The 24,240-nt window shown below is 39.8% G+C and overlaps 1 protein-coding gene across 1 annotated transcript in view; it reads right to left on the minus strand.

The window, feature by feature from the left end:
- Positions 1–24,240, minus strand: part of LOC110839673 (uncharacterized) — a 178,096-nt gene that overhangs the window by 116,897 nt on the left and 36,959 nt on the right. The window lies entirely within an intron of this gene.

Below are 24,240 nucleotides of genomic sequence, written 5' to 3' on the forward strand. Positions count from 1 at the left end.
TACCGACGTTTCAGGGGTGCTTGTTGCCTCTACCACTGTGCCTCATCACCTTGATGGAGGCAGCAAACACCTCTGAAACGTCGGTTAACGTCTACCAGACTACACGGCTCAACAACCCAGAAGACAGCCATCTTAACATAATAAAGAGTTGTTGATTGTTAAACGAGGTAGCACGTACAGAGGGCATCATGCCAGAAGAGCGTATCAACAAATATGAATAATCGGAGATACTTCGTCTTACATGCCAGAAGGGCGTAATGCTGATGCCTCTCTACACAGAGATACAGACAGTCACATTCGTCCTTATGAACACTTTGCACTGCTGTCACACCGAATGAGAGTAAGAATTAATTATCGTGTAGATCAGAAATTCTGCTGAAACGCCCTTCAAGTATAAAATAACAACTGGGCTTTAAAGGGTTACATATTAACCTTAAACCTGCATCATCTTAGGCACCATTTTCTTTCAAGCTTTCCGACTTTACAGATGCACATGTATTCGTGCTACATTATCAGCCCATCTCATCTTCGTTATTTGATAATCGTAATGAATACTGGGTGGAGAGTAGAAATTATTGAGCTCCTCATTATGCATTTATCTCTTCTGCTCTCCCGTTAAGTTCTTAACAATTTTATCAACTTATACACTCAGACACCCTTAAGATGTTCGCCTCATGGCGAGAGAAAGAAAAATATTCACGACGATGCAAAACAAATGATTAAATTACAGTCCCGTATTCCGTAGTTCCGTATCGTAATCGGATACCCAGATTTTTAAATAGGACAAGTTATGATTCCAGAATGAAAGGGTAAGAATGCACGCAGCCTCACAGCTGACACTAAGTGCATGACAGGCCCCGAACCACTTGACATTCTTGTTGTCCTGATTTCAAATGCGGTTTCCACTATGGATGCTGAGGACTGAAATGAGAAAGAACGTGCACATTCGCCGTGCTGGTTAGTGAACCCGCAATACTAATTCTGCCCGCAGACCGTTACAACAGCCTTGAGACACATGGCGATCCTCAAGACAAAGCATTCTCGCCCCGCCTCGTTACCCCGGTTTAAAATCGTATATAGCGTTCGCTGCAGACCTTGTATAATAACAAACAAACTAACAGAACCAGCTACGCGACGAAAGGAAGACTAAATAACTCACTCCAAGGAGAAGAGTCCTTGAGAAATGTTCCGTCTTAATAGAGCCCGAAGGTTCATCACCGTGTTCACAAGATCCCACCTCTGGACCACATCTTATTCCAAATTAAACCTTTGAAGCCGAAGATCGTCTGAATGTTATTTATGAATTCAGTCCGTACCGCGAAGAAAACACTACACCTCACCATTACGAAAATCAGCTGGTTAACCCTTTGAAGCCGAAGCTCGTCTGAATATTATTTATGAATTCAGTCCGTACCGCGAAGAAAACACTACACCTCACCATTACGAAAATCAGCTGGTTAACCCTTTGAAGCCGAAGCTCGTCTTCATAATATTTACGAATCCAGACCGTACCGCGAAGAAAACACTTCACTTAACCATTAGAAGTCGAATCAGGCGGTACCACATAAGATTTAACAAAAGAACATCCCGGTCAAAGCCTTAATCTAGTTCACACCCACTTTAATATCATTGTCCCATATACATCTAGGTCTCGTGCATCGATCTTGTTTCAGGAAAGCAAATTACGGCCAATTTTAGACTACGTCAGCTATTTGATTTTAGTATAAAATGTATCATGACACAAGGCTTATGAACACGTCAGTGCAACTGTGTTGTGTTATAGCCCAGTTTATCCTGCGTTTCACGTGAAAAATGTTCGAACAGAAAAACAGATTTATGTTTTAAAAATCTTTCACGCTCGCACAGTTATTTATGACCAAAATTCATCACACATAATTCATCTCGTATTAATTATCCACTGTAGTAGAAAGGTGAGAACAATGTTCTCATGCTCCTACTCACATGATTAAGTCCTGGCTGTGGTGATATGTAACAAAATATCCCACTGCAAGAAAGTACAGACGGAAGAGACTTAAAACAGCTCTTGTACAAAGTGACCTTCACAGCACTTCCTGAAGACACACTTATGTCATCGTCCACAAAGTGCTCGAGGCAAGCCCGCTGGTAGTTTTTGAAAAAAAAAAAAATTGAAGCCAGAAGTCAGGGCAGCCAACTTTAATTTTTGGCTAAAGTCGTCATCAAACACGCCGGCGAGCGTGTGAGAAAAAACAAAACAACAACAACAGACAGGCAGATAGGGAAAAGGAAATATTTTCAGATACAGCGCGAAAGAAGTAAAGAGAAGCTTAAAATACGAAAAGATGAAAGGTAGAATAAGGAAGGAAATAAGACGCTTGTCTGAACGCCCTATCGTGAGGTGAAATTCTTCGGTTTACTGTAGAACTCTGTTCTGTCGGAGCGCTGTGCCCTGACTGTACATTCCACAAGCGGCGCGCAGAGCAAGGACTTTCTGCGACCTCACGTGCACACCGCAACATCCAACACCACGTCCCCCTCTCCTACTCGCAAGCGCAGTTTACGGAAGCAACACACACATCGAAATCCAAACCGAAATTAACAGAACAGTTAAAAAAAACACACTTACAAAATTAGATTCTCCTGAATGATACCACTTCACGGTTCCCAAACCGTGGTCAGAGAGTCTCTGATTTATGTGCGCATTGCTTAGTTTCATTTACGTGCACTATTAATTGTAAGTCAATTAATAATAAAAATATTATTTTATTATTCGGACCAGAACCTGAAAATCGCGTTTCCAAAATCTGCTAAATGTACACCGTGTTAGCACAACCCGACGTTACAACATAGCTAATACCGAAGTCCGCCATATAACAGCCAGTTTAATCCATCTCCGACCCTCACAACCTGGCTCTTAATATTATCCATATATTTCCTTTCACGACTTCAAAGTGAGACGTTTTCCAGGAGGGTTCTGCGTGGATTTTCGTCCCCTTCTCGTAAAAACATTCGTACCTCGACGTGCCCTCAATAATTTCACTACGCCGAGTATAAAATCGACCTGTACAAACCACGAACGTGTCCAGTTTAAACACCGTTATATCCACGTGCTTCGTTTGATTGTCAAAGTGTACAGGAAGAACTTCCTTAAAAAAAACATCAACGTATTGATCTTTGTAATGGTGAAGTGCTGTGTTTTCTTCGAGGTACGGACTGAATTCTTTAATATAATTCAAACAGGCGTGTTTCTTCAAAGAGATTCCTAGATACAGTGGTCTAGTTATTATTAGGTGCGTTGGGGATTCTGACAAGCAGTGTCCATCCGTCCTGCAGTGATACCAATGTCAACGACCGTCATATACCCCGGTCATGCTTCTGTATCTGGTAAAATGTGTTTTCAGTGATCACACAAGCTTATATTTGCATACTGCATAACATGAACGACTGTTGTTAGTACGGACATCTATCGGTTATCACTAAGATTTATATATATTCCTTATCTTTATTACAGAGAAATGCACTCAGTCGCAATGAAATCATCATTCATGTGTGTCAAGTACCTTGATTAAGTACCAGAGGAGCAAATCAAGTCTCCGTGTTCGTGTTGACAGCTGAGGTGGCGTTCAATGATTTGACGTTTACAACAATTCCATGACAATGAATTAAAATGTTTAGTTATTAGTCATCTGGGTTACTGAGTTGTGTAGTCTTGCGAATGTTCACCATTGTTTCGGAGGAACGTACTGTCTATATCTTCAGGGTTAATGTTCAACTCAGAACAGTCGTGAAAACCTCAAATACTAAGACATTTAATTGTTAAAATTTATTCAGAGCAACAGATACACACTCACCAACGGATTTCACTGTAGTTCGTCTGTCAGGCAGATGAAGGCGGTAGGTTAATGGACTAATGTGTGAAAACACACATTAAAGCAGCAGTGTTTTGTTTGTTTAATCTCGTACTAAGTACACATCGACTTATTCTGTTGAGTTACACTGAATGTTTTATTTGTGATCAATCTTATCTTCCGTTTTTATTTCCGTGTTCCACTTTATCTCCTTATATCTTTCCCCTTTCTTCATCCATTCTCATGTTTTTTCATCCTCTTTTCTGGGTTTTCCGCTTCGACTGTATATTTCTTTGCCTTCCTTTTTGTCTCACTTTATCTTTCTCCTCCTTTCATATCTCTCCACTATTTATTTTCTACGCCTCGTCTACCTTTAGGGTTTCCCAACTAAAATTGTACAGGCAACTCTTTTGTCCCTAATGAGTGTTCCCAAATTCTGTCAGTGTCCACCCCGGTCTTGAACTACCGCAGTACTGGGTTCTCGGGTTTGAATCACACTCGTGACTTGGGGATGTTGCTCCATGAGGGACTATGAAGGGGTTTTCAAAGGCCAGGATGTGAATTTAGGAAATATGTAAAAACCTAACCGGGCTACAGCGCCCAAGTAATACATTTTTACTGGAGTGTTAATAAGAACGTTATGATGCGAGCCTGACCTTCTGCAATTTACGCAACATCAGTGCTAAAATTACAGATTATATAAATCTGTGATGAAAGGAATCATTACGGCACTATTGACACTCGAAGCAGGGGAAGCTGTTCTCCTTGTAAAAGTTCTCCCTTTCCACATAAGGAGCCAGTTACGTATAAGGAAGGAGTCATCTTACAATGAACCAGTGGGCAGCTTGATGCAGGCAACGAGCTTGTCAGATGAGGAGGAATGAGATAAGACGCGAAGAAGATGATAAAGTGACGAGGAGAGACGAATGAAACTAAAGGAATGAAGAGACAAGGGAAAGAAAATTATAAAGAAAGAAGGAACAAAGAAAAGAATAATGCAGAAATTTAGAAACAGGAAATAAAGATAAAATAAAAATAGCTAGGAAAGAGTCCACCCTCGATCAGTATCGATTTTATTAGTACACTTCCGTCAACTTTTAAAAATGGTAATTTCTCTCGAGGTTTCCCCGACTAAAATTCTGTATTGAATTCTTATTTCCCCTACGCAAACTACTAATTCTCCCTGTCATTCCGTCGCTCTTGGTGTCGAGCATAAATTATGAAGTTCCTCATTACACGATTTTCTCCAGACTCCTGTCACTTAATAATTCTCCTCAGCTCACGGTATTCGAACATCCCCAATCTTCGTTCTTCTCTCGACTTGAGAGAGCACTGTTTCATCTTGTCGAAAGCTACTTTTGCTGTAAAACGTACAATGTGCTAATTCTGTCCGAAGCCGTCTCCTTCCGGACACAGTGGTGTTAACTCCAAACGTGTTAAGAAGCTTTTAAAAGCGTGGCTAGTATATTTCGGACAGTCTTGACGACAGATTCGTGACTTGTCTCTTGTCCACAATCGAGGTCTTTCTGGCTCAGAAAGGAGGTCGGGTCACGAACCATTGACTGTCGGCAATTGGAACAGTTCAAAGTTCCAGATACTTATGTTCTAGTACTAGTGCCCAGGAGGAGATCGATAAACAAAAAAACATTGTTCTAAATTTATTATATTGACTTGTAACTAAAATTGGGGACAGCGATTTGATTTCGTAATATTACAGGCTAAACAAAAAGTTTATGTTTGAGGTAGAGTCATGGCAATGAAAAGATAGGTAATGAATTCCGCGAAAATATGACAACAGATCAAATATTTAAGAATGGAAATATGCAAATAAAAATTACATTAAAAACCAATAAAGACCAGGTTACATTAGGATAACGATACCTATCTGACTGCAAAGAAATATGCGTAACAGGATGACGGATACAACATTACAACATTTGTACTCTGTACCATGTAGCACGCACTAGGAAGATGGGAGATAAAAGTATATGAAGGAAATAGTTACTTGGAAGACCTAGGCGTAGATGGAAAGAAACTATTATGACGGGTACCGATTAAAATTAATACAGCAGTGGGCTCTTGTGTACGCCGTAATAAATCTTCGAGATTCAAAAAAAAGGCAAGGAATTTCTTGACCAGCTGAGCTATTATCAGCTTTGAAGGAAAGTGTCTTCTGCATAAATAAAATTTTCTTAACTTGTCATAACATAGGTTATTTAATTTGTATCTTATATGCGTCATGTTTGTGTTTGATTAAATATATTTATTTTGTATACAGTCTATACACAAACAAATATCTAATAGTTTTTAAAATATTTTAAATTGATAAAAACCTGAAGACGACGGTATTACCCGTCGAAACATGTCGTTTTAATAAAAGCGCTAAAAAATATAATGTAAAATCGTATTTACGATTAAGAGCGCTAATATAATATTTTACACAACAAAATGTTTTAATATTATATAATTTTTACAACACCAATAAACTTCAAACGTTTGTGTATAGACTGTACAAAATAAATATAGGTTATTTAGCTACACTGTTTTAACTTTGTGAGTTTTATAACGTCAAATGTAATGGAAAGATGGTAATTAATAATGAACAAGCAAGGATTTCTAATGAAGCCTGCTCCAGTCTGTAGTTCTCGATTGCTCAATTCTTGCTGTAAACATCACGTCTTTATTCAGTCATCACATCAATATTAGGTTAAGGGCATTTGTCAAGTAAACTAATTATTCAGTCCCTCTTCATCTTCGTGTGCGTATAAGGATGAAGAACTTCTGCCATGTGGAAAGAGTAAGGTATTCACATAGGATAACATCTATCAAAGGTAAAGTCAAGTCATCCATTTGTATAAGCGTCAAACACGAAGACGTACAGAGAAATAAATAAATGGGGAAAAATGAAACAGTTGGACGTTTCACCACTGCACGGAAGTAAAGAGTTCAGCTTCACGTTCCCGTCGATTTACCCTGTTGAATCAGATCGCGATACCAACTGGGTGGTCCTAGGGATCGGTCTGGACGCAGAGGCGACCAAGAGAAAAATTCCAACCGGAACTGAACAGAGGTCGTCCATCCCATTGTCAGCCACTTTACTGGCTAAACTGCTCAGGCTCTAATATTAAACGCGGTAGTGATAAAAGGGGGATTTTTTTTTGTTCGGAAAGTAGAAACGAAATAAATGTAACTGTATAATGTGTCCGTGTGGACGTAAGTAATCTCATAATATGAAGAAATTAGTTCAAAAATAAAATAATATTTGCCCTCCCCCTTCCCCCCAACAACAAATAAAAAAAAAACATGAAATCTCGCGCTTATCTGTGAACATTACTTCGATGTTCGCTGATATCTAGACCACACAATCAAAGCTCAATAGAAATGTGTTTAGGAATCAAGAAGACATCATGTGCCGTGGACCGTGAAGCTTTTAATGTGACACACCTTACAGTGACCAATTTAAGAACAATAGAGTGGTTTGCTTTGCGGGTCACAGATATAGGACACTGATCACACAGCCATATTTAAATGCGGTTCATTACTTTGACCAGATTTGTTTTGTTCTCTTTGTGTCCACAACACACAGCTGCATCACTGTTACGTCTATCAAGGCTTTTTTACGTCACTTACAAGTCAGTAGATGGTTGAGTAATCCCTGAAATACAGCTGCCTTTAAAATCAAATTAAGCCCATATATTGTAAAAGGAGTCAAGTTCAAATGCTATAGGCTATGTAATACTTACAAAATAGGTGCCATTCTGCCAGGCGTCACACCTTATTCCACTTTAATATTATCCGTCCACTTCAATATTACCCAAGCCTACCGACTAAAATTCCGTGCATATTTTTTTGTTACCCACATGTGCTAAATGTTTCGATCACAGCATACTTACATTAGTCAGTCAGAGATCAGGCCACACAGGGTTTCTACTTATAAAATTTCAGAAATGGCACCTTTAAATAAGTTATAACCAACTCTTCCCGCGTCCCTCATGTTTTAACACTGATTAAACTTCCGATTAAGAAAATAGCGCCGTTTATGATAGATGTTCATCTGTTTAATGACGCTGTATAAACTCAGATATAGCGGAGTTTCGAATGAAACAGAGGAAGATAATGGCTAATCAAAGGATTTTGTCATGGCCTAACACAGGTACCAACATTCGCCTGAAATCTCTGAGTACAACCACTGAAATCTGAGATGACGATAACTAGTACGGCCTACATTAAACCCTGTTCTTCCAAACGAAATTCTGCATTGTTTTTGCTACATTAATCGGTGCCAATTCAACTTTCACGGCCATTCTTCAACACATCTTTCGATATTTACGTAGCGTACCATTTTTATTATTATTTAGTGTTCTGTCTGACGACAGGTCCATATGAACAGGATCCTTCGATCCTTTTCTCGGACTGGGACCTGTTCATATACGTTCTTGGCAGATGGTCCAGAAGTGGTTTGCCATTGCCTTCTTCTGTGTGTGAATGGAGTAATTGTTGGGATGCCAAGGAGGAAAACTCCGTGTTGCCTAGACCACGGCCTTGCCCAACACAAGTTATAAATTCGGGCACCGCCGGTCTAAATAATATTTAAGAATCCAGTCCGTACCGAAAAGAAAACACTACACTTTACCATTACAAAGATCAACTTCTTAATCGCTGTTTAAGGAAATAATCGCCTACGAGACACTTAAATGTAAAATGAATAGTTAACGATGCTTGAAGCAGGTGGGAAATATAGTTACCATGGCGACTGTGTGAAAGGAATGCGTACAGCTGTACGGTAGGTTGTGTCACTTCAAAAGATCTGCAGTGTTCTCAGTATGAGATGGCCAGTCAGACATAACCAAAACCATTAAATCACAAACCGTCTTCAGCACTCAGCATGTCGACGAAGCGGATGGAATGCAGAAGAAGAGGAAGTTTTGAAGATGAACAACTAACCGCCTTCCATGATGCAACTGGTATTTCCACACGTAACATTAAATAGCATTAAGAGTCACATCAGTGCCTCAGAAAAACTATAAAACGTGTTCTTCTTTAAAACTAAAGACAGTGAGGTCATGACCTTCAGGGTTCAAGGACCACAGTAATAAAACTAATGCACAATGGACATAAGATGATCTTAAAAAGGAATTTTATATGTATAAAATCACGGAAACGATTTACAATTCGAGGTATTTATAAATGGATAGATGTATTACCTAATTTAGTTACTGAATGCAATTATATTCTATAACAAGAGTACAAACAATTTAAATTTTTCGAGAGAAAAAATTATACGGCCTTAGGAAGCGTTAAATATGACGTTGGTATTTAACTAAGAACCACTGAAATAAAACGTTTTTATTTGAAAAAGGCTATACTCCAAATTCGTCAACTCAAGTATTTATTACTGATGAAGTCTTGCTTTCAAAACCTGTCACATATAGGATTAAATACATCCAATGAGAAGTTATTAAGTCTCACGCAAATATTGTTACAAAGTGTCCATCTCTGACACGGTCAGACATTTCAGATATCTGAGAATTAGGCATTTAATTTATTTCAATCGCTCCACTCACAGTCTCTTAAGACAACATAGCAAAGTTACTCTCAAACCTAGTCGCTGTTGGCAACACGTAACGAAAGAAATCAGCAAAGAAACAAACACACTTCACGCATCTCTAAACGGACGTGTTCATCTGTTACGTAATTTTTGTTAATAATAAACACTATAGTTGAAGACACCTAAAACAAATGTAGTTTGGTATTGTGTTGGGCAAGGCCGTGGTCTAGGCAACACGGAGTTTTCCTCCGTGGCATCCCAACAATTACTCCATTCACACACAGAAGAAGGCAATGGCAAACCACTTCTGGATCATCTGCCAAGAACGTATATGAACAGGTCCCAGTCCGAGAAGAGAAAAGGATGGAAGGATCCTGTTCATATGGACCTGTCGTCAGACAGAACACTAAATAAATAAATAAATTGTGTTTACAGAATTAATTAACTGCGACAGACCTCTTACTACAAATCGTATACGACAACTAAAAATAATGTGGAATAAACGAGAATGATAACGAAAAAAAATACGACACCGTAAAGTAAGAATTCGCTATTACGTCGAGGTATTCCTTCTCACATCTTGTGCCTGCGTCTTCGTTACTTCACGCTTTCCACACACTGAGGGTGATCACACATCTTCCTGATGATCGAGGCAGTAAGTACTTCTGAAACGTCGGGAAACCATACTTCGTGGCTCACCGCTCCAGAAGACGATATTTTAAAGCAACGGTCAGTCCGAAGACGGATGCCTTCTGGGTTGTAGCGTCGTCAAAGTCTGGCAGACGTTTACCAACGTTTCAGAGGCCCTTGCTGTCTCCATCATCAGGGCAGAATTTCATGATCAGGTGAGCACTCTCATTCATACGGACGCATGCGCAGTCTGACGGTTCACAGCAAAAATTAAATTAAATAAGAATCTAAATGCGGGCAGACCGTGGATTCACAAAGAAAACACTAAATCCGTATACAAACCTGTCCAATTACCTACTAGTACAATCAATTATAATCCATTTTAGTCTGCAATACCTGTGATGGCCTTGCTTTCATACGTAATTTAAAGCTGCTCATGATGCAATATTTGTTGCATATTATTACAGGAGTCCATGGTCGAACCTAAGTGTAGTCGACTGGCGGCTAATTGCAATGGTCAGTAGAAATGTGTAGATCCCAACAACGTAATGTCTCTGGTGGGGGGGGGGGGAGACAGTGACGTACCAAATTTTGTGGAAATACTTACATTTAGAAGTTTCGAATATAAAATACGCGGATGATAATTCAGACGTAGTACAAAAACTCACCGTTATACGTTAATTTCACGTATTTGATGCTCTGATCCAGTGTTCTGCCAATTTATTTCATCCTAATTTGTCAAAGACGTGATGGAACTCTACAAAATTTCGCCTCAATTGGCATAAATATGTATCTACATATAAGTCCTTGCCCTACAAGTATGTAGGTATATGTAAACAAAATATAACACATGTCAAATTAAAACCATTGATAACGAATCTGTATATGTGCATTATGAGTTATAATTATGAAACATGAGATAACGCAAATATGTAAATATAAACTTTAGCGCGACACACCAGTTGGGTAACGCTGCTCTAACCCACCCAACACTGGAAGGAAATGGAAATAGCAGGTCACGTATACAATGAAACGGACAATTACGTAAAATATCTGAATTACTTCTGTTCTTTGTCAGGTGTATTATCCTAACAGGCATCTGAAAGTACAAAAAGCTTCTAGGGGGTGTGGTTCACACATACTTGTCAGTTGGGTCTCACACCCTTGTTGAAATAAAACATAAAGACTTATTAAACGGCAGCGCACAGAGTTTCGGGCTGGTTCCTACAGGCCGCACAAAAATCTCGTCTCCCTTTTAAGCCAGTTTAATTATTTGTCTAGTTCTTGCATTGAAACTCCTGATGAATGCATAACGAAATCAATCATTTGTACGTAAACACCTAAGCAAATTAAGCACCCAACCAATTAATTAAATAATTAATTAATTAGGCTATTGCCTTGTCGATTCCACATATGGACTTCAACATCTGTGCATTAGCCCAATGTTCCATTTTAATTTTTTTTTTTCGCATCACCATAGAACAAAATTAATAAATTACAAGAAAAACCACGAAAACGAATCGTAAAACGAAACACGTGATTAAGGGAAAGGAAGGAGAGAGAAATAACGTCTAGGAATAAATAATAAAACGCATAAGGAATAATATGGAACGAACGGAACGTTGTCCAGTGCAGGAGGCTAGCCTTGGATTTCGTTTAGTTTCCCATATGAAGAGTCTGCCTGTCTTCATTAGAATCAGCATTTGTACTGTACACACAGACTTAATAACGTGTCTTGTTACTTCATTGCTTATGCACACAACTCAGTTTGTGAACGCATGAAGTCTTGTAACGGCCAGCAGAGGGACACTCCCAGTCGACGTCGAACAAAGTTCTTTGTGTCTATCGACTGATCGATCACTGCGTTTATACGCCTTTAAAGCCTCGTATGGCCTTAACGTCTTCATTTCCAAGTTTCGTTACACAAGAACAACTCATAAAACGTAAGAAACGCTTGATCCAATTCGCGTTTTCTGATTCCTCCTCGGCGCCGTAGATGATTTACTGCGGGCACAAATTTATTGCGTGAAAAAAATGTTAAAAGTGCGTAGGCCTTTTGAAGTTTTACTCGGAAAAACCCAAGAGAACTGTTTCTTACGAGGCCTGTAGTGAATGGGTTGGATGCACGGGCGCGAATGTTAACCGCAATATCAACAAGTTTCTTCCGACCTGTTTTCGTGGTTCAGTGGCAGTCAATATATTGGAACACTGCAAAACCGATAAAACAACAAGTATTTTATCCCATCGGATGTATGGACTGGCACTGAAGCACGAATGAATACGAGACATAAAACGATTTATATTTCGTATTTTACAGCGTTAGCCGGGCTGACACGGTTAACACGGTTACTATTTATCTTCTGCCCCTGGTTGGATCGTAAAAAAGGAGGGCGTGGAGTATGAGACTATAATGGATTCATCTGACTCATGTCAGGGAATGGTCCGGTTAGTGTAATGCAACAAGAATGAGGAAAATAGCAAATAAATAGTTTTGTACGGAAATCCTTAAAGGAGACGTAGGTACAGAAAGGAATATATTGAAACGGCTGTTAAAAGACACGTGACACTGCTTCGTCTGAACTGGTTTGGGATAGGCTTCAAAATTTCACATTTTTTTTCTTCAAAATAGTAATAAAAATTTTGGTTCCTCAAAGGGACTCCTCTGCAGAATTCCTATTGTGACGCGATCCCGTTAGCTAATCACTATTATCTGAGAGTGCATATTTTGTCCGTCAGTCGGTAACATGAAACGTTTGACAAATCTGTCACGTGTTTTTGCAATAGCGCGCCTCTCGCTTCATTTGTTCCGTGCGTAACATGACATTGGCGACCTTAGCGGTAGTGACATTATCCAACACGGCGCTTTGGAATCCGGATACCGACGTCTATCTCTTGGTGACGCTTTCTCTGAGACGCTGTCACTCGATGACCTATGACATGCCAGACCTGCATTGGGCAAGAGACTACCTCTTTGTCCTTTCAGACTCTGCCAGCTTACTGGCCTGTGTATCATTAATTACCGAAGTCTGACATCGTCACAGAGATTGTGTTAGTCGCAAGTCCGCTCAAAACTTAAGACTTGAAGTTATGTTGACCGTCCGAAGCCAAAGCTCGTCGAAAAATATTTTAAGAGTTTAGCCCGCACCGCAAAGAGAACACATCACTTCAAGATTACAAAGATCAACTGGTTGAACTGTTTGATGAAAGAATTGCTGCTAATCACTTGTTAATATAGATGTACACTGCCTTTCGAATCACCCTGTATTATAAATTCTAAAATATAAATTTGTTTCACATCAATTCATTTTATCATTTAACGAGTGCACAAATTTTTCCTATTTGATAAGACAACGAAATGGGAACAGTACAAATTAAAAGTACCTTAATAAACAACGACATTTTCGACGGCAACTTCTGGTATAAATGAAAGAGCGGGGTATTCGGAGACAAATAATACTCATTTTGTTCCGTAAAATACTTTCACAGCACCCTGCAGCGAGAACTCAAGTATTGCATGAACAGTAACATTTAATATTATCGCCACCAGTTCACGTGATATGATCACAAACAATGGAGAATAGCTGCATAATGCCAAAGCTTATATAAACGCGCCCTGTGCTCCCTTCTAATACGAAACGTGATCACGTCAGCCACGAAGAACCGTTACCCTGATAAATGGGCTTCAGTCTATCACGAAGAGCATTCAGCTTCGAAACGAGAAGAATAAAAATTGAATTTGTATTCCATCTGTTGTGGCACGAACGTGTGTGCTCCAGTGCACAGAAGCGGGCTGAGTTGAAACAATGGGGGCTCCCACGTGTGAGCATTAGAAGTCGAAAAAACGGGTTATCGATTAATGAACGCAAGAAAATTAATATTATATAACTGGAAGTAAAAATGCAATAATAGTGGATGAAACTGACACTGGTAGCATAATACAAAGTCTCAGATAATACCAAAGCCTCAAGTAATGCAGAAGCCTCAGCTAATACCAAAGCCTCAGCTAGTACAGAAGCCTCAGCTAACACAGAAGCCTCAGCTAATACCAGATTGTCAGCTAATACAAAAGGCTCAGCTAATACCAGATCCTCAGCTAATATTAAAGCCTCAGCTAACACAGAAGCCTCAGCTAATAAGAAAGGCTCAGTTGATACCAAAGGCTCAACAAATACCAGATCCTCAGCTAACACAGAAGCCTCAGCTAATAAGAAAGGCTCAGCTAGTACCAGATTGTCAGCTAATACAAAAGGCTCAGCTTCCAAAGTCTCAACTAATAGTATAGTTTATCAATGAAGAGAATCCTGGGTCGATACCAGCTCTTCCTATATAACGTTTCTGGTGGCGTATTCCAGAGAAAGCCTGGAGAGGATAAGCGAAGTTGTTTAATTACCCTTTTTATAATTTCCACTGGCCTGTCTGCATACCTTAAGATAAAATGGCATGAACGTAATAGTTCTTATCGTCAGTCTAGTTAGAAATTGTCGTTCTTGCAGAGAGAAATGAGTAGTTCTCCAGAGCCTTGGGCAAACAGCAATTTTGCTGACACAGGTGCATTATCTCCCCGAGTTTCGGAGCTCAAGTGCTTAATGAGACCGCTTGGAGGCTTCCTTCCAGCATCTGCCCTACGGGATTGTTATACTTGTTAATAATTACCATAAACTCTGACTTCCGCATTGAGGATCATGTGGCTGTCATGGAAACGGGTATAGCCTGTTCAAACTAAACCAAATAATGTGGAGCAGTGAGAGTTTGCCGACCGTACTCTAAAAATGTAAACTAAGGGTTCCAGGAAGAAATCTTAAAAGCATATTTTTGCTGCTAATTCAACAACAGCACGCAAGGTTTTTCACGATTAAGCGTTCCGGGCTCGCGAGCAGGCGGTCATGGGATCGAATCCGCTAAGGACAGATTGTCTTTTATCATTATTATTAACAGTAATATAAATGTTGCAGAATGTTAGTTTTATATTACAGAAAATGTCCGCTAGAATACGCTGTCTCCAGCCGGGATTCAGACATGTCTTATCTTCTCAACTTGTATGGCGCAATAACACTGTGTTAACCCGCTCGATAAAGAAGATCAACATATTCACTGAACAGAATTCCAGAATTGACCCTATTTGTTATTTGTTTCATGTTCCAAGAAACTCGGCTCATTGAAATGTGACAAAGATGAAGTCGGATTGACCCATTTCTCGCACAGTCGGATATCGTACGTCCTTTGTTCGTCGTGAAGTTGTCTTCTGAATGACCGCTTTGAGATCCGGGGCCTGCGATGAACTCCATGACCCAGTGCCAGACCGGATACCAATTTAAGTAGGCCTGCAGGTACCAGACTATTTGTTATCAAATTTCATGTGTCTGGCTTCTACTGATTTCTTTCTAAATTCCAATGGAAATTTAAAGCAACATTTCTTTCAACATTCAGTGTCTTGGGATTTTACCCACACATTAGATTTCTATAGTGGACGTACTCAATTTTTAGATTTTTCGTAAAAGCTGTCGCACTATACGCCATGTAGGCATTTGGGGGGGGGGGTACTAGATGGGGAATGAGTGGTCAGCGTCACGCACCGGCCACGATTTATCCCCGGGTAAAGGACCCCGTACCCATTAGATAGGAGGCTGGGTGTAAGCAATCCTAAATTTTCCTTCAACCATTACCAACCCTCCTACTTTGCAAAACGCTGAAGGAATACAACAAATTCTGTCACTTATTTTATGTAAGTATAAAACATTGTCTCTTTGAGAGAAGCGTGTTGGTATCTACTTTCTAGTCCACACTGTGTTACGACCCAGCAGGTCAATACTGACATCATCTCAGCCGTCAAAACTTAAAATCTCGTATAGGCATTACATAATTTACCTCAGTCTCTCCAGACAAATGTAAGGACAGTGCACTCCACTGCCATATTCTTACCAATCCAACATTCAAGCTGATCTAACCATCTCTTCTACACGTCGGAAGAGCGTCGTTAAACGAAGTATGATTAAATGAACGAAGACGTGACAAACCACAGATTTTGAACGAAACGCCTGCAAAGACTTAAGTTATGGAGCGTGCCCTTGTAGCTCCAAACCGGGAAGATAATTAATTAAGCTGTTTGAAACTAATTGCAATCAACGCTGATTGAAGGATTAATGCACTGGGCGATAAAATATTCCCCGCACGCCCACACCCTGAACAATGTAAAAAGCAACTGGAAGTTTCGACGGACAGACTTGGCTGATCCACACAGCAGTCTGCTTTATGTAACAATTATCTCGCCAGCTCATCAATGAGAACAGCCGACTGCGATGTTCAAGGCGTCTAGTCGTGTCCTCCAGTCTGACTGACCGACTGAATCACGGATCGAGTCAGCAGATCTGGGTCATTTTCCCGGACAAACTGCGAACTTCTTATAACCTATTAGCCTTCGAAAACTCTTGAGTTGCGCCGTAATAATTAATTGTCGGGTGTGTATTGTGTGAGCTGTCTTAGGTACGTAAGAACTTTCAAACATCCATTGCTTCCACAATGCGTCATCAACTGTGGCCAGCTGGTCGAGGAGACGGACAATTCTAAATAAGGCAGTCCGCAATTTTTATCAGTTCCTCCAAAAAATGCAGGAATGAAATGAAAATCGAAAACCTGATCATAAAGGAATTCCAAGGGACCTTAAAATTTCACCGTTCCAGACAGGTTTCTGCTTGCAAAAATCTGTAGGTTAAAATACAGCACAGTGCATACTCCATGTATGTATGTGTATATATATATATATATATATATATATATATATATATATATATATGATCCAAATCAAGAACCACGGTTTTCGTGCTGAAGCCTCTCGGGAGGTTACCAAATGGGTTTTCCTGAAAACTATACGTGCTTGGTTCCGGAAAAAAAATGTTTCTGTCTGGTAATTTAATTTATGAGCTGTCACAGTTGTGTGTCCAAATCATAATTATTTAAATTAAGTTCTTAAATCGTTTCAGTTTTTCTTAGATTAGTAAAAGAATTCAGGCTTGCTAACCCTCAGACATTATCGGATACAAATTCGCATCCATTCTCAAGACGTATGAGAGCATGGACGTAAAACTCTACACATTCTTAATGTTTGGAAATAGATGGAGGTGAGATGTAAGCTTCCGGCTCCAGGCATTTGCCTATGAGAGAATTTCCTTCGGTAGCAATTCCTTGGTTGGATTGGCCCTAAAGCCTGTCTAAGGTTCTAACTGGTGACCTTTCAAGGCGTGATGCACAGTTAATAAAACACAAACACAAGGAAAAATGATCCTATTCATACTTAACCGAGTTCATGTATCTCTATGGAGTCTGATTTATGCGCTAATGATTTTTTTTTTTTCACAAATGGGGTCCTCTCGTTGGAAAATTGATTTAAAAGGCCGATGACATACGCAAATTTTCATTTACAACAAAAATCCTTGGCCAACTTCGGATGGGTTCTCGAGGTTAATAGTCTCTCTCAGGAATAGCTTGCACAACTCTGGTATTTCTGGAACATTTACAATTATAATAATTAATGTTTTCCCTATCCATCTATTTCAAAGTGTTTATAAGAAAGGCATACGACGAATAAACACGAAAACAAAGAAGTGTAATACATCGTTCATGTTCCTTTGAACGAAAAATTCCGGTATTAGCATCTAAACGGCTGGCCGAAACAAAGCGGAGTTTGGTACTTTTCCACACATCAATCGCTGGTCACATTACTGTCATGGCGCAATTTTCCAACGAATAGGTGTGAATGGAATTCCAACGCCATGCGACATCATTCACAGATTTCAGGGTTTCGCCTTAGGTGAGACGTCTCAGACCGAATGGCTGCGTTAGAGCATTTGTCATTGGTCTTCAACCTTCGGTCCGCAATAAGATGCGGGCCCGCGAAACATGTTTGTGCGATCACTGTAATTTTAAACTACTGTATAGTGTTAACCCTTTAAGACAGAAGTCACGAGGAAAATGTCGCTTTCTGTGGCTTTCCTAACAACTACAACAAAAGACATAAAACAATTACCCTTCCTTTTTCTCTCGTTCTCTGATCCCTCTTCACATCTTCCTCTTATTTTCTACTTCTTATTCTTGTCTTCAAGATTTCCTTTCGCTCTTCATTACCCACTTCCTATTTCCTCACATCATTCCTTTAATCTCCTTCGCTTGTTTCCTGTTCCTTCTTTGTCTCATTCTTTCATCTTCCACGTCTTTCGCATTTTCCTCTATTTCTTATTCACTACATCCTGATGTCATCCGCACAATAATAGTGTCCAGGGATTCAATTTCACCCGGACAAATACACGCGGTTTTCTACAACCAACTACTTTAACACCTGCCTAAATAACCCCGATGATTGATACAGCGTCCTGAAATAAAAGTAGGAACAAATGCAGAGGAGATGAGTAGGAAGAGGTAATTAGTTTCAACAAAAATTAAGATAAATAAACAAGGGACGAAGAGAGAAATAGGGCGATGGGATGTGACCCTGCTCGCGCCTTGACTAGGTCCCAGAGGTCCCTCAATTGTCACCCTGGCTCCAGGGCCCATCTTGATCTCAATTAATTTATAACGCACATAACAATTCCCATCGTTTGGCCCTGACCTCTGCAAAGTAGGCAGATCTGTTGCGTGCGCGTTGCGAAATTCACTGCGCCACGCGCTTTAAGAAAGGCTTCATAATTTTGTCCTGTTCGCCAAAATATTATTAGAATGATCGAATTACGGGGGTTTGAGACGGGCGCATGAATGGGAAAATATTGTAATTAAAAATCTACTTTCTTTTTCCTCGTGTGGTAAAACAGAACGAGTATGTACGTGGGGGAGTTTTATGAATTGAAACAGACACCAAACGAATTAACGTATTTTCACGCAAAACAGTGTGATAGAAAAAAAAAAACTTGATACTGGTTTATATATTTTGGTAGTAAGACAGCTTTTGTTGTTACTCCCATTTTGAAGTTGAACTCCAATCTGATTTTTTTTTTCCGAATCCCAACTTCCACAATCTTTGCTACAGGCCTAAGTCATTTCCAGAAACGAGGCTTTAGCAACGGAATCGTGGCAAAGTAATTCACTCAATTTCATCATTTATCATATCTAGAGTGGAATGTTAGAAAATGCGTAAATGTAGGTTAAGTTTCCTTTAATTCAGTTTGTTCTTGTAATTATTTTTTATAAGTTGTTTACTCGCTATCAGCTTAATCGTGTTAACTTTGAGATTATCACTCGCTGAACACAATTCCGTGTGTATCCCCCCCCCAGATTATGAAGCTTCATACAATCAGTAAGTAGGTTACAATCTACGTGCAAGTAATTATTTAATTGGGTAATCAGAGACGTAACGTTGTGTTTCTCCGACGTCACTGTTAGACGCATCACCGCTGTGCTAATCTCTTTCCAGTTATCTTATGTCTACCATAACTAAAAATAAATGAAGATTTAAGGAAACAAGATATAAGTCAGACGTTGAACATATCCTCATCTGGGGCCTACGCGCGTTCGAAAGATACACAGTTCAGCGTCGTAACGCTCCATGGCAGTAAGCCCCACTTTACCCCATGGCATTCTCCACCCATCACGACGACGACGACGACCACGACTGCCCCCATAGCCGACAGTCGTTGTTGTACAACCGTGCGGTTGGAAGAAATTCATAAATACCGGGTGGGAAATAAAAAATAGCGCTAGATATTTTAACGTGTTTCGCTAGCTTCAGGGAACAGAATAGTTGAACGTCGGTACACACCGGCACTCTGCCCACATTATAACAAATGTAAACCTACACACAACAAAGACGGCGGTCTTCTGGGTAGTAGCACCGAGTAGTCTGGTTGATGCCTAAAAACATTTCAGAGTTCCTTGCGATCGTCACCCCGATGATGGCGGCAGCAGGGACCTCTGACACGTGAGAACCTCAAATTCTGCTTAAACACCATACATTCCGCTGGTAATGTTACTATCACACAGTCCACTCAGCAAAATGTTTATAGACTTATTATTTAGAAATAAATTTTGTGGGAAGTCCATTCCATCTGGCATTCAAAAATGTCATACTGTTCTAACCTCACCACCTCTCTTCCTACTCCCCCCCCCCCCCCCTTGATGCTTCTTTCAATGTAGTCTGGTCGCTAGGCGACCGTAATTAATTTTGCAGTACAAAATCGATCTATGTACACGTTAATCTTTGTTTGGCAACTGTTTAATGCATAAAGCTATGACTGTAGGGTAAATAACGGAACACTGATGGACCGCCATAGTAAATAATTTCATTAGTTTATTCCAAGAGAAACCGAGGCAGGGCATTGCGGCTTCGCTGGTAATCAACAGGCCATGTTTGATCCGAGCACATCTCGGTTCGGTAATTTACTCTGGGACGGATTTATGTCAGCTTAAAGATATCGGATTACAAGAGAAATATTTTCAACTCTCCCTGCGCACATTCCTGTTGATATGCACTGAGAAGCACGATGATGGATGCACTAGAATTTACTTTGAATTGGAGTGCAAAAGCATCTTGGTGTGACGTCACTACGTCCTTCAGTCGCCACATACTTCTGTGTAACAATGACTTAAAGAACAAAGTACAAGGGACTCCGTTAATCAAATGTCAAAATTATTCCTTCCCTTGCAAAGTCAGACGATGTTTCTGTCTTTGGTACCTCGAAAACAGAGTTTCTGGGTTGAGATTCCTCTCAGGGGCATGAGTATGTCTGCGTATTTATTTTATATTCTACGGGCTTGCCCCCTGTAGGAGTTCTACCAAATTATTACGAATAAATTGCATCAGAATTAATTCCTTATCAGAGCAGGCCTCAGGGCATAAACGTAAGCAGTTACTGCCCATTTCCCCGGGTTTCGAGCCGAGAGTTCTCACAGACACGTGTCACGAAATCGACGCTATTCCCGGGCAAAGGTTGCCGAGTCGCGAATGTGACCCTCAAACATCGCGCCGCCATGTAATTTGACGTCATTCACCGCTGTATCCACACTTATACATTGTTAAGGTACAGATTTGTTTCATGAAGCAGAATCAACTGAAGATGTTAGGTCAGGTTGATAGACATGGACGGCAAATAAATACAGATTTGCAAAGAGATGGTCTTGACCTATTTGAAAATACTATCTCAACATGTGCTTGAGGGGACTAGGGAAAATCATGAAATAACCGGGGGTTGCTAGTAACCCGAACTAGATTCGAACCGGTTACCTTAAAACAAATCTAGAGGGTTACTGAAACTCAATCCTTCTTATTGGTATGATATATATAAACCAACTTTAATAAACAGCATTTACCAGCTGAGCGTTATCACGATGACTATGTTTTCTTTGAGGTACGGACTGAATCCTTAAATGTTACATGATCTTCGTTCTTCATTTCTCTGCATTTTCTGTCGCCTTCTTTGTTTGTTTCCTTATATATTTCTTCGTCTGTCTGATCACGCCAGGGCACACTTGAGCCACTCTTGCCGTCTGTCTTCTGTCTGACGATCAATTTTCTGGATTCTTAGTGTTTTGTAGTGCGCGGTCTGATCTCCAGACGCCGCGCCTCCTCGATGTGCAGGCGCCTACGATCAGACTACAACCCGCTGCATTCACCACGAACTCCTCCTACCCTCCTCGCCACATCTGACTATTTTTAAAACGAGTCTCATTTCATAATCACGTGAAGAATTTCCTGTCCGCCTGATGGCTTCAATTTCCTAGACCTAACTTCGGTTGTCTGTATTTTATTTGAAACGTTACGCTGAGTGGTAACTATATGTACCACCTGCTTTAAAGGTCAGTAACTCTTCATTTTGTATTTCGTATGAATCTCATTTTAAACAGCGATTATTTCCTTAAACAGCGTTAACCAGTTGATCTTTGTAATGGTGAAGTGTTGTGTTTTCTTCGCGGTACGGGCCGAATACTGAAACATTATTTAGACGATAGTCGGCTTTAAAGTGTTACAAAGATGAAACCATACTTTTGAGAAGAACATATATTTCTCCTTTTAGAACGCAAAACATCTTCTTTCACTGTTACAGAAAATAATCTTGCAAAATAATTCATCTCAACAAAATCATTCGAAACATGAAACAAAAGTGCCCGCGTTAATCGATTACAACAACCGCTAATATTTAAGACCTTGAAACGGAAATATTTATAACGTGTTCTGAGCGTCCTGGGTTTGAATCTCGGCTCAGAATAGGGCTATAATTTATATGTTTCATTGTGACATTTTTTTCAGACATGTTAAAGGAAGTTTTAAAATAGGCTACGACCATGTCGTACACTCGCTTTACAATTTACAAGATTCATAAAACCTGCAGTTCGACATGATGTTATATATGCTATTGCAAAATGACCTAATAAACATTCAATCAGTATGGGAATAACTTAAGCAAAGAAAATGCTATTTATTCATTAATTCAAGTACCAGGAAGAATGCATTATTATTATTATTATCCTCATTCTTATTGCTGTAAAATTAAGTCAGCACTAGGTCTGCTAGGATTTTCAATACGACGAACAGCGAACGAGCTAACAACTGAATCCCAGTTTTGTTGATTTAGGGATTTGTTTTCTACTTCCTAGATGCCCTCTGAAGGGGCAGAGGAGGAGAATAAGATTCCGTGTCAGGTCTGTGCAAATAATTCGAGTCAAATAAAACTAGTTATCATTTAGTGTACTTTTCTGAGAACTGTGTCGTTGCCCCCTCGCAGAAATAAAGTCTCCACCCCTCCTTCTCAAAAACGCTGTGTAATGATTCGTGGTATGGTCTAACAGTATTTGCCTTTTGTTTTCACAGCGACTGGAAGCAAGTTTGCCAAAGAATTCCTGCAACAAAAGTCAGTCACACCTCAGATAGCGCTGTAAAGAGGTCGCAAATTGCTACTGCTGTATAAATCTTTCTGTTTTGTTGGAGCATAAATTTAAGATGAACATTTGTTTCCCGGAAAACATGGCAGTAAATCATAGACGTCACCTTTCAACGTATTGTTTAAGTTTTGTGATATTTTCGCATTACGCTTCTCAAACTGGGTCAGACAACACTAAATCAAAGGTATAATATAAAACGTGAAGTCCAGTGTGAGTTAATTAACTAATGCTGACAGAACACGAAATGCGCCACAAGGAAGAAATTGTTTCAGGCAAATTCGTTCTTACGTAAATAACAGCCTCAATAAAACATGAATTTTGATTGACACTTAATAAAACGTCTATTCATTGCAAGTGTACTGATAAGACGCTGTCATCTTTCGGGCTGTTTCATGGTGAGTGATATTGCGCACATATTTCAGCAACGCAAGACGATCTTAATATGAAATTCCCGATAGAATGTGATGATAACGGATCCCATACGTAGAAACAAACAAGATAGACGGATAGACAGACAGGCCTGATAAGCGTAAGTTACACGTGCATTTCATAGTCACGTGTAAAAAAAACTACATTTCAGTCACGACAGACAGTTGAAAATTGTTACTCCATCAGTTGCTGATGCAGAAGCGGAGAATGGACTTACAGTTACTGGACTTTTGATCATATCAATTCGACAGAATACGAGCGACTTTATCTCAGATAAATGGTTCTAGCGGAGGGGGTGGGGGGGGGGATTTCAATGCTGCATGTCAGCTGCTACTTCCGGCTCTGTGCTGAACTGCTATATATATATATATATATATATATATATATATATATATATGAACAATGAATACAGGCGGGGCACGAACCTACAAGGACGTTTAATGCTTGTTTCTTGCGGAAAACACGAAACATAACCTTTAAACTTTTGCGCCATTTTTATAGCAGCCAGCAAGCAAAGATGATGACTTGCTAGTCCTGCAGGCACAGAAACGAGGAAAAGGACACGAGGGGATAAACAATAAAATAAGAAAAAGAAAGAGAGACAAAAGTATCAAAGAAAATGACAGACATACAGAGGGGAAATAGGTAAAACAAAAGAATGAATATATGAGAAAAGGGAAAAGACGACAAATGAAAGGAAGTAAGAAGGGAGGAGGAAGGAAGGAAGGAAGAAACAAAATTATAACGAAAGGAAGCAATCGCCCGTCAAACGCCTACGTAGAACAATCCCGGAAGTTACCGCCTGCATAAAAAGTATTTCCTTACGCTTGTACACCACTGGAACAAGTTAAGCCACATTCAATTCCCTACACAGAGCCACGTTGTACGTCTTCAATGAAACATTTGCGTATATTCACAAAAAAATGAGATAAAACACACACACACACA

The sequence above is a fragment of the Zootermopsis nevadensis genome, unplaced genomic scaffold (genome assembly GCF_977971745.1).
Source record: "Zootermopsis nevadensis isolate Lab colony 2312 unplaced genomic scaffold, Znev_1.0 Znev_ptg000027l, whole genome shotgun sequence".
Lineage (NCBI taxonomy): Eukaryota > Metazoa > Arthropoda > Insecta > Blattodea > Termopsidae > Zootermopsis > Zootermopsis nevadensis.